The sequence below is a fragment of the Bufo gargarizans genome, chromosome 11 (assembly GCF_014858855.1).
Source record: "Bufo gargarizans isolate SCDJY-AF-19 chromosome 11, ASM1485885v1, whole genome shotgun sequence".
NCBI lineage: Eukaryota > Metazoa > Chordata > Amphibia > Anura > Bufonidae > Bufo > Bufo gargarizans.
Genome location: NC_058090.1, coordinates 10,578,708 through 10,591,339, shown reverse-complemented (window position 1 = coordinate 10,591,339; position 12,632 = coordinate 10,578,708).

Sequence of the window (12,632 nt, the reverse complement as noted above, 5' to 3'; positions counted from 1 at the left end):
GTGTACATACATCACTTATCCTGTACTGATCCTGGGTTACATCCTGTATTATACTCCAGAGCTGCACTCACTATTCTGCTGGTGCAGTCACTGTGTACATACATTACTTATCCGGCACTGATCCTCAGTTACATCCTGTATTATACCCCAGAGCTGCACTCACTATTCTGCTGGTCCAGCCACTGTGTATACATTACTTAGGCCTCTGGCACACGAACATTGTGCATCCGTTCCGTGCATTGGGGACCGCAACCGTGTGGCGGGCGGGACGGATCGAGACCCATTCAACTTGAATGAGTCCGTGATTCGTCCACACCGCAAAAAAATAGAACAAGTTCTATTTTTGGGCGGTGTGGAGGCACGGGCAGAAACACCACAGAAGCACTCCATGGTCCTTCGGTGGGGTTCCAATCCGTGCCTCTGTTCCGCATCTCCGTGATTGCGGACCCATTCACGTGAATGGGTCCGCATCCGTGATGCGGAGTGCACACGGGCCAGTGCCTGTGTATTGCTGACCCGCCGTATGCCGGTTGCAATACGGCCACGGACACACAACGTTCGTGTGCAAGAGGCCTTATCCTGTACTGATCCTGAGTTTTATCCTGTATTGATGACTGGTGGCATCTATAAGGGGCAGTATAGGGGATGGCAGTATATATAAAGGAAAGTATAGGGGGTGACAGAATCTATATGGGACAGTATAGGGAATTCCAGTATCTATAGGGAGCAATATAGGGGTGGATATATATATATATATATTTATATATATTGTGATGGATTAGCTCTCTTTCGGGGGTCAGTCTCACAATTATCTCCACCAATAACTGGATTTCTGTTCCAACGTGAGATTTATTTTATAGATTTATCATACAAAATAAAGACCTGCCCGTCAAGGCACTAACTACTACAGGGAGTGCAGAATTATTAGGCAAGTTGTATTTTTGAGGATTAATTTTATTATTGAACAACAACCATGTTCTCAATGAACCCAAAAAACTCATTAATATCAAAGCTGAATATTTTTGGAAGTAGTTTTTAGTTTGTTTTTAGTTTTAGCTATTTTAGGGGGATAACTGTGTGTGCAGGTGACTATTACTGTACATAATTATTAGGCAACTTAACAAAAAACAAATATATACCCATTTCAATTATTTATTTTTACCAGTGAAACCAATATAACATCTCAACATTCACAAATATACATTTCTGACATTCAAAAACAAAACAAAAACAAATCAGTGACCAATATAGCCACCTTTCCTTGCAAGGACACTCAAAAGCCTGCCATCCATGGATTCTGTCAGTGTTTTGATCTGTTCACCATCAACATTGCGTGCAGCAGCAACCACAGCCTCCCAGACACTGTTCAGAGAGGTGCACTGTTTTCCCTCCTTGTAAATCTCACATTTGATGATGGACCACAGGTTCTCAATGGGGTTCAGATCAGGTGAACAGGGAGGCCATGTCATTAGATTTTCTTCTTTTATACCCTTTCTTGCCAGCCACGTTGTGGAGTACTTGGACGCGTGTGATGGAGCATTGTCCTGCATGAAAATCATGTTTTTCTTACCTTGCAGACTTCTTCCTGTACCACTGCTTGAAGAAGGTGTCTTCCAGAAACTGGCAGTAGGACTGGGAGTTGAGCTTGACTCCATCCTCAACCCAAAAAGGCCCCACAAGCTCATCTTTGATGATACCAGCCCAAACCAGTACTCCACCTTGCTGGCGTCTGAGTCGGACTGGAGCTCTCTGCCCTTTACCAATCCAGCCACGGGCCCATCCATCTTGCCCATCAAGACTCACTCTCATTTCATCAGTCCATAAAACCTTAGAAAAATCAGTCTTGAGATATTTCTTGGCCCAGTCTTGACGTTTCAGCTTGTGTGTCTTGCTCAGTGGTCGTCTTTCAGCCTTTCTTACCTTGGCCATGTCTCTGAGTATTGCACACCTTGTGCTTTTGGGCACTCCAGTGATGTTGCAGCTCTGAAATATGGCCAAACTGGTGGCAAGTGGCATCTTGGCAGCTGCACGCTTGACTTTTCTCAGTTCATGGGCAGTTATTTTGCGCCTTGGTTTTTCCACACGCTTCTTGCGACCCTGTTGACTATTTTGAATGAAACGCTTGATTGTTCGATGATCACGCTTCAGAAGCTTTGCAATTTTAAGAGTGCTGCATCCCTCTGCAAGATATCTCACTATTTTTGACTTTTCTGAGCCTGTCAAGTCCTTCTTTTGACCCATTTTGCCAAAGGAAAGGATAATAATTATGCACACCTGATATAGGGTGTTGATGTCATTAGACCACACCCCTTCTCATTACAGAGATGCAGATCACCTAATATGCTTAATTGGTAGTAGGCTTTCGAGCCTATACAGCTTGGAGTAAGACAACATGCATAAAGAGGATGATGTGGTCAAAATACTCATTTGCCTAATAATTCTGCACGTAGTGTACTGAGCCCTGACTTACCTATACAGAGCACTAGTCACACAAGGAACACTAGTGCGGCTTTCTCCAGCCCTATAGTCCTGCAGCCTCCTGGCTGTAACTTTTCAACAGCTTCTGCGGGGATTGTGGCCCAGTAGTCCTCCCGACACCGGCCTCATGACCCTTAGTCCCAGGCGTTACCCAAAGTTCCGGCTAGCATCCAGCCCTGTGGCCCCTCAGCCAACCCGGTTGAGACCACTTGTACAGAGCCTCCACAAGACTCTGTTTCACAAAACACTCTTCCCTGACTGACAGTCTGGGCTGGGATCTTATCCCAGACTGTGGCACCTGGCGCTGCCTCAGACCTGGTGATTGCCGGGGAAGACATGGAAACTCCTGCCATAAATCTCCCCTAGCAGCCATAAGGCCTGTCACTGCCTCACATACACCCCCCCCCCCCCCCCCCCATTGTTCAAGCCCGGAGGGGTGAACTCTAGCATCAAACCAAGAGGCTCGTGAGAGGGCAGCGACCTGGCCTACAGGTCTTCCCCTTATTCTGCCAGACCCAGGACAACAGCGCTTGGTTTGTCACCAACATGAGTTTATTACGGAATAGATAAGACCTACAGGATTTTCTTGCCCATTTCATGATGAGGTACTCTCTTTCCCGAGTGAGGATGAAGCACTTTCGCACCCGTGACCTCTCTCTTTTCTTTTTTCTTTTTCTCTCCACATCTGGCATTCGGCCTCTGGAACTTCTCTCAGAAGAGGTTTTTATACAATCGGCAGGCTTTCTTTTTAGATTCTCTGGCATCTGCACATGCTCCTCATGTCCTTTCTTGGACTGCTGCAGCTCTTCACTGAACTGTTTCCAGTCATGGTGGTGTCCCGACCCTTCCTCCTTTGCCTTGCGGGGCTCCTTCAGCAGAGCATGCTTGTCCCCACTCGCTTCTTTTATGGGTCTACTGTGCACATCTTCCTTCTTTCCAGGAGTGGGTTCCCCCGCTTTGGCGGCAGTTTCAGAGACCTCTGCTTCTTTAGTGGTTTTTCCCACTACGGTAGCCGCTCCTTCGGTCTCTGCAGCACTTGAGGACTTCACGTCCTCCAACACCTCGGCCTTAACTTCTTCAGCCTTTGTTTTCTTGGACCCGACATCATATACTTGCCCTCTTAAGTCCTTCTCCTCATTCTCATCAAGGAAGGAGGCACCAGGGACTTCACCAGACTCGTCGACTTCTGGCCTTTTCTCCAGAGACTCACTCAGGACACTGTTCTCCTTTCAGGAGGAATTCAGGAGAGCCAGCCCATAGTAGTAGACAGGATCTGCATACTGGCCATCCATTTCCTCGTATTTCTTCCCCAACAGGCTGCTGGCTACTTGGAAGGCCTTGTAGGCGGAGGGTATGTCTTTTGTGACCAGGTCCTGGCTACACACTGCTACACAAGTCCTGGCTATACACTGCTACACAAGTCTCTTGGCCTCTGCACCCACATCAGTCCCATCAACGGGTTCGGCAGAAAGATCTTCCATCTTCTCTGCCTCGGTCGGCACCGCAGCATCACCATCCCCATATCCCTTCTTAACAGGCTCTGGCTTAGACTTCTTGGCCTCTAACTCTTCAGGCTTAGTCTTTTCCAACTCATAGATGTTCTTCCCGACGTCATCCTTTGAGCTCATGAGATCCTCCATCTCTGCTCCTTGTTGCTTGTTCAGCCTCTTAAACTCATTTAGCTCAACGGCTCTAGCCAAGGAGAGGGCCTTGGTTTCCTTCTTCTGATCATCAGCCTCCGCTTGGTCACGTTCTTCGGCATATCGGGCCGAGATGTACTTCTCTTCAGCCAGGAGCCGGTCAAACTTCTTCTGTTTCTTCTTAGTTTTTCACACCAGCTTGTTGGAAGCGCCCCACTCTTGGACCTCCGGCACCAGCGGCTCTTCGCTTTGTTTTGCTGCAACAGCAGATGTAGGAGTACCACCATTCTCCTTTAGACACCCTGTGGGAGTTCCACCCAGGCACTCTTCAAGCCAGTTGTCGATGTCTACTGTAGACCTTTGTGTCTTTCTGGATTCTTTTCTCTTCTGGACATAAGGCCGTAGACTCTTTAATTCCCTCATCTTTTCTGGGGTCTCCTCCTTTGACCCCTCTGCCGCCTTCTTCGGTGACTCTGTGCAGACAGCTAGTCCCGTCTCTATCTTATCTAGGGACCGGGTGGAGAGAGAGAAATCGTCTTCCTGATTGCAGCTGTACCGACATGTCAAGTCACCTACCACTGCCTGGGTATGGGTCTCAGACACTAGGCTGACGTTTCCCCCCCATCAACTCTCGTCACATCAGGTACTGTATACCTATCATCTGGTCGCTACCAGTAACCAACTCAATTTCACAAGACCTCGACATGGTAGCTTCCCTCTCAAAATTGCTAATGGTCACAGCACATACGTCACATATACTGCTCGTGTCCTTATTAATCCTGACCGCTAGGGGCACCGATGAGCTGATCCCCACCTGGGACACCTCCCCATGGAGACCGCATAACCACCTCTGGTATGTGCGGTACACTCTAATATTGCCAAACCTTCCGGTTTGTACACCGCATTGGGTTCCCCTAGCTGTATTTACTCAACATTTATCAACACCTCTGTCTTTTTTATAATTTTTCTTCTAGGGGTGCTGTTCCCCTGACCACATCTTGCAACGGTAAAGACATGTCAATACCATCACATTTTTAATAACAAGTCACCTTTTCATTATGCACTTTATCAGCACCATTGTTTCTAATGGCCACTTCACTTAAAGGGTTAGGTACCAGTTCTGCAGGAGTCTCATTACTGACTGCAGAAGTGTTTCCACTTCCCCACAAATTACGAAAGAACGGGAAATCACTGCCTAACATTCCCTCATACATGAGTGTATTTATGCCTGCAAGTCCATCAGTCCCAGCTGTCACCGTAGTCTCACGCCCAGTCCTTATTAACCGCATGTTGTCCAGCACATTTATCACTTTACCATTCTCAGGCTTTACTTTTGTGCTACCTCTTACCCGGGCTAGCATGGGATCTCAGATTTTTGCCATCCCTAAACTAGCTTTGGTCATGGGCAATTTAGGCAACACAGCAACACAGTCACTTCTTTTTTCACATTGTCCCATACTTTGGCAACAGTTTCTTGCCTCGGTGACTTATCGCCTACCGGCCCAGCAGGTACCAACTGCCGCAGGTTCACGGTCACTGGGTCTGCCACACAATCAAAAACAGGAACGATCTTACCCACTGTTGTCACGGTTCGGCAGTCTCGGGAGACTAGCACATTCCATGGACATCTCTACCGAGATCATCATCCAAAATCCAGCTTTTGGAGACCTGCCCTTGATTCCTGGTACCATGATCACCTGCAGACTCTGTGAGGCAACCGTTGCCACTAGAAACGACATGGCCTGGAGTCCAGACCTCTCCCGGACAGTCACTCCAGCCGCAGACGTTGGGACTCTGTGCACAGTTACAGGGTATATGGGAACTCCTGAGAATCGCACCGCTCTCCACCTCCTTTTCTTCTCAACGGTTGCCCTTGGCAATGGCACACTTCCGGGTGTGCACACTTATGCAACCACATTATTTTAGTTTTCTTCCCTCCACCTAAAAGATTTCAGTTCGTTTTTCAATTGAGTTGTACAGTTGATAGGTCACATTAAAAGGTGCAAAAAGTTCCGAAATTATTTATCTTTATCTCATTTTTTTACATCACAGAAACCTGACATTTTAACAGGGGTGTGTAGACTTTTTTATATCCACTGTATATCAGTATTGGGGATCTTGGAATCTATAAGGGGCAGTATAGAGGCTCCCAGTATCTATAGGGGGCAGTATAGAGGATGGCAGAATCTATAAGGGGCAGTATAGAGGCTCCCAGTATCTATAGGGGGCAGTATAGAGGATGGCAGAATCTATAAGGGGCAGTATAGAGGCTCCCAGTATCTATAGGGGGCAGTATAGAGGATGGCAGAATCTATAAGGGGCAGTATAGAGGCTCCCAGTATCTATAGGGGGCAGTATAGAGGATGGCAGAATCTATAAGGGGCAGTATAGAGGCTCCCAGTATCTATAGGGGGCAGTATATGGGATGGCAGAAACTATAAGGGGCAGTATAAGGGATCCCGGTATCTATAGGGGGTAGTATAGAGGCTCCCAGTATCTATAGGGGGCAGTATAGAGGATGGCAGAATCTATATGGGGCAGTATAGAGGCTCCCAGTATCTATAGGGGGCAGTATATGGGATGGCAGAAACTATAAGGGGCAGTATAAGGGATCCCGGTATCTATAGGGGGCAGTATATGGGATGGCAGAAACTATAAGGGGCAGTATAGAGGATGGCAGAATCTATAAGGGGCAGTATAGAGGCTCCCAGTATCTATAGGGGGAAGTATATAGGGTGGCAGAATCTATAAGGGGCAGTATAGAGGATGGCAGAATCTATAAGGGGCAGTATAGAGGCTCCCAGTATCTATAGGGGGAAGTATATAGGATGGCAGAAACTATAAGGGGCAGTATAGAGGATGGCAGAATCTATAAGGGGCAGTATAGAGGCTCCCAGTATCTATAGGGGGAAGTATATAGGATGGCAGAATCTATAAGGGGCAGTATAAGGGATCCAGATATCTATAGGGGCAGTATATGGGATGGCAGAAACTATAAGGGGCAGTATAAGGGATCCAGATATCTATAGGGGCAGTATATGGGATGGCAGAAACTATAAGGGGCAGTATAAGGGATCCTGGTATCTATAGGGGCAGTATATGGGATGGCAGAATCTATAAGGGGCAGTATAAGGTATCCTGGTATCTATATGGGGCAGTATAGAGGATGGCAGAATCTATAAGGGGCAGTATATGGAATGGCAGAATCTATAAGGGGCAGTATAGAGTCTCCCAGTATCTATAGGGGGCAGTATAGAGGATGGCAGAATCTATAAGGGACAGTATAAGGGATCCCGGTATCTATAGGGGGCAGTATATGGGATGGCAGAATCTATAAGGGGCAGTATAAGGGATCCCGGTATCTATAGGGGGTAGTGTATATAAAGGGGCAGTATAGCGGATCCCAGTATCTATAAGGGACAATATAGGGGTGACAGTTTCCCAGCCCAGTAGAAGAAAATGACAAACGTAGCCGAGTTCCTCCTCCCCCTTCCAGGACATGTAATCAATATTCAGGTGAGACATTCTGCAGGTAAATAACGAGGAACCGGGGTCCTAAATAATTTGCATAAACACAGTAGAAATGTAGATTTTTTTCGGTTTGCCTCGTGGCTGATGAGGATGTATATGAGCGCAGGCACAGTGGACGCAGCGCACACAATACAAGTATTCGCCGCCTCAGCAGTCGTCTCTATTTTTTTAAAATATTGAAACGTTTCCTTCATTTCAAAGCCTCAAACACAAAACAAGAAAGAGACTTGTAACGCGTCAGCGTCTGAGGAAAGAAAGTTCTGCTTATCTAGAGTAAACATACCTCATGTATCGTCAATGCCAGAACCGCAGGCTAATACAAAGAGATCCCACATCACAGGCGAGTTCAAAGCGCGTTTCAAGACAGAAGATGCGTTTAAATGAAACAATATTTTGGCAAATGTTTATGAAGACTCGTTCGGCAGCAAAGAACCAAATGGCTCTGTCTGAGAATGGACGAGGACTGGGTCCCATGATCATAAGCAGGTAGGGACATCATACGAACATATGGGGTACATCATGTTGTGCAAAGTTTGGATCGAAGTGTTAATTTATGAGTAGTGCAGCGCGTTTTGGGCTGAACTGGTTCCTTTCTCAGAAATATCGCAGCTAGGGAAAGACGGGATGGTCACTTCTACTTTGCATCTTATTTCTTACCATATCAACGCATTTCAGGTTAACCTGACTGGCCTCCTGAGAAATACTGTGGTGGTTACTTCAGCCTTAGTAATGTGGAAGACAAAAGATGCTATAAGATGGGATGGTTTCCGCCACTGCCAGTCCGCCATCTGGAGCGGACACAGGCAGGGCTGTTAAGCCTTTTTCCCTGACCTGTAAGGTAGGTTCACTCACTTCTGGATGCCTGTGGGTACTTAAGGTGCCTTTCTCAAGGGATAGGTGTCTGAGCAATAGGTTTCTCTAAGTTCAGTTTTATCAGACATTCAACACGTTTCAGGTACACTTGTCTCCTTCTTTACAAAAGCAATGTGTATCAGGGCAACCTGTCTCCTTCCTGGGAAATGTAACGCATTTCAATTCAACCTTTCCCCTTCCTCAGAAATGCAACATGTTTCAGGTCAACCTTTCCCCTTCCTCAGACAGGCAACATGTTTTAGGTTATCCTATCTCCTTCTTTAACAATGCAACACATTTCAAGTCAATCTGTCCCTTCCAAAAAAATGTGTATCAGGTCAACCAATCTCCTTCCTTGAAAATGTAACGCATTTCAGGTCAACCTCTCTCCTTCCATTAACATGCAATGTGTTTCGTTCCTTAAGAAATGCAGCTCATTTCATATCAACCAGTCTCCTTCCATGAAAATAAAATGTGTTCCAGGTAGACATCTGTTTGCTCTGAAATGCAACGCATTTCAGGTCAACCTGCCTCCTTCCTCAGCAATGTAACCCTTTTCAAAGCAACCTGTCTCCTTACTTGGAAATGCAATGCGTTTAAGGTCAACCTGCCTCCTTCCTCAGAAATGTAACGCATTTCAGGTCAACCTCCTTCTTGGAAATGCAGTGTGTTTTAGGTAAAATGGTCTCCTTTGGGGATATTTATCAATAATGGCGCAATTTGAGGCAAAAAAAATACTAACATTACAAAACCAAAGTGGTGATTTGTTTCACCTCATATATCAAAAGCTTAGTAAATGTCCCTCATTTTGTTTGCACACAGATCTACCCTGCAACTTGCGGGTGACCACATTTTGTCATGGCGCCGCAGTCTTAGGCCTCCTGCACACGAATGTGTGCGCCCCGTGGCCGTGCTGCAGCCAGCAAATTGCGGCACCCACCGCGGGGCAGCCGCAGCGGATCCCGGACCCATTCACTTTAATGTGTCCACAATCCGGTCGTTTCGCAAAAAGATAGGACATGTTTTATCTTTTTGCGGAACGGAAGTACGGGACGAAACCCCACAGTAGCACTCCGTAGTGCTTCCATAGGGTTCCGTTCCGCACCATTCTGCATCTTCGGATTTGTGGACCCATTGAAGTGAATGGGTCCGCATCCGTGATGCGGAATGCCCACGGAACGGCACCCGTGTATTGCGGATCCGCAAATGCGGTCCGCAATACGGCAACGGGCAGCACACGTTTGTGTGCAGGAGGCCTTAGGGCTCATGCACATGAACGTATTTTCTTTCCGTGTCCGTTCCGATTTTTTCGCGGAACCATTCATTTCAATGGGTCCGTAAAAAAAAAGGAAGTTACTCCGTGTGCATTCTGTCTCCGTATGTCCGTATTTCCGTTCTGCAAAAAAATAGAACATGTCCTATTATTGTCCGCATTACGGACAAGGATAGGACTGTTCTATTAGGGGCCAGCAGTTCTGTTCCGCAAAATATGGAATGCACATGAACGCATCCGTATTTTTTGCGGATCTGTTTTTTGCGGACTGCAAAATACATACAGTCGTTTGTATGAGCCCTTATAAGGAAAACATCAATCTCCTTGAAGATTTGTATAAAGACTTTGTTCTAATTATTTATTTTGAGGGGGGGTTATATATACACAATATTTATAAATAAATAGATATATAGACTCTGAACTGGTGCAGATGTACACATCTTACATGACGCCTCCTGACATCATGTACCTCTTAGGTCTGTGGGCATGAAGCGGTTAACCAGCCCAGCTCAGATCCCAGGCCGCCATAGACGTAGACATATTAGATTTTGGATACCTCCATTTGCTTGGGAGCTTCATCCATCACTGTCAGCGGCAGGTCTGATCCTCGATAAGAGCATATTTCATATTGTGATTTCTTTATCGCGTTGCATTGATAATCCCCCCTCCCCCTTTTCCCCAAATCCCAACCTCCCCCCCCTAAGAGAAGCGGTGCTTCCTGAAGCTTTGCTTCCCTCCGACAGGAGTCTGCCCACAGAACATCATTTGTTTTGTCATCTTTCCCAAAGTAGTCGAGGAAATAATTGGCTGCATTGAATGGAAGCGTATTATCTGCCGCCGTTCCTCCACCTGTCTCTGCGCTCCTCCGCCAGGTTTATCTCAAAAGCGAAAACCGTTGACAGAATAAGAATGCGTTCCTGCCATCTGGGGACTAATTCCAAGTGTTCATTAGAGCCATCCATCATAAGAGGGCCGGCAAGATGGAAGCTGCGGCATATCAATGCCTCTGCTCGCTGCAGCCCCTAATCAGGAGAGGCCCCCTTTAAATGAGGTTTGCGTTCTGCAATTTGCGGAATGGAACGGGCAGTCCATAATACAAATGCCTATTCTTTTCCACAAAACGGACAAGAATAGGACATGTTCGATTATTATTATATATTTTTTTCAGGGCCGTGGAGCAGAGCGAGTGATGCGGAAAGCACACGGAGCGCTGTCCGCATCTTTTGCGGCCCCATTGAAGTGAATGGGTCCATAGCTGAGCCATAAAAAAGATGCGGACCCAAACAATGGTCGTGTGAATGAGGCCTTATAGTAATAACTCTTAAAGGGGGGATATGCGCTATCTGTAGAACGGAGCCCGCAAAGTGAAGGAGGGCTCGCGGCACATGCGTGGCCGCCCTCCTTTCATTCCTATGGGAGCGGCGAAAATAGCCGAGCGTCACACTCGGCTATTTTCGGAAGTCTTATTGAAATGAATGGGAAGCGAACTGCGCAAGCACGGGCACCACTCCATTCACTGACGGAAATAGCTCAGAGCTCCCATAGGAATGAATGGAACACTCCCAATGTCCAGGATCAGACAACCCCTTTAATTTTTGTAAAAGATTTGCACATTTCCTGTAGACTTTCTGTTTCCATTCCTTGCCATTGCTTGCTGTCAGTGAATGGAAACACCTTTCTGTAGGCTGACAGGCCCATCCTGTCCTAGATAAAGGGTTTGGCCCATCTGGCACATAGATGGCATATCGTTAGGATATGGCAAAAATGTCAGATAGGTGCAGGACCTGTTCCTATCTGCAGAAGGGGAAGTGAAGAGAGAGAAGCCGTACGTGCGCAGCCACCCCTCCGTTCAACGCTACGGGACTTAAGAAAATAGCTGAGCGAGAACTCATCTATCTCTGGTAGTCCCATAGCGGTGAAGGCAGAGGTGACCAAACTCGCGTGGCGAATTCTCCTTTCACTGGTATGGAACGCGCTGGCTCAGCTACTTTCGGAACTCTTATAGCAATGCATTGAGAGCACGCCGTTCATGTGCAGTGCACTTTCCTTCACCTCAGGGGACCCTTCCTGGAGATAGCAGCGGGTCCCAGCGGGTCCCAGAGGTGAGACCTGCACCTATCCTAGTAATATTTCATCAATGGACCAACCCTTTTAAAGGGCATCTATCAGCAGTTTTGTCCCTGTGACACTGGCTGACCTGTTAGATGTGCACTTGGCAGCTGAAGACATCTGTGTTGGCCCCATGTTCCTATGTGCCCCCATTGCTGAGAAAAATCATGTTTTAATATATGCAAATGAGCCTCTAGGAGCAACGGGGGCGTTACCATTACACCTAGAGGCTCTGCTCTCTCTGCAACTGCCGCGTCCTCTGCACTTTGATTGACAGGGCCAGGCATGTTGATATTTTCACTGCCTAGTAATAGTTTGGGGTATTAGAGGAACATGGCTGAAACAGGAGCAGCATAGTATGGAACAGTAGTACTACTGCTTCCCAATTCTAGTGCTAATATCGCCACCTGCTGCTCGTTTTGTAATTTTGCAAATTTTATCTCCTTTTTACAGGTTTTATTAAGCCCTTTCTAAACTTTAAAGGCTACAGCTGACCCCTCAGATTTATATTTTTTAAAAGGCATTTTTTTGGTCATTAATTGCCCTTTTTACAGTTGTTGTAAGCCATGGGGGGTTTAATTTAGCCGTTTATACTTGTTTCCAAAGGGAATACATTTTTTAGTGCAATTACTCAATGTGGATTTGAAGCTCTCCCATTTATCTCCCATTATGTGAAAGTAGCTGCCCCCAGTCTGTGCCCTGAAAAGATGCGCTCAACCCGGGGAAATTCAGTGTTTTTGCTCTAGCAG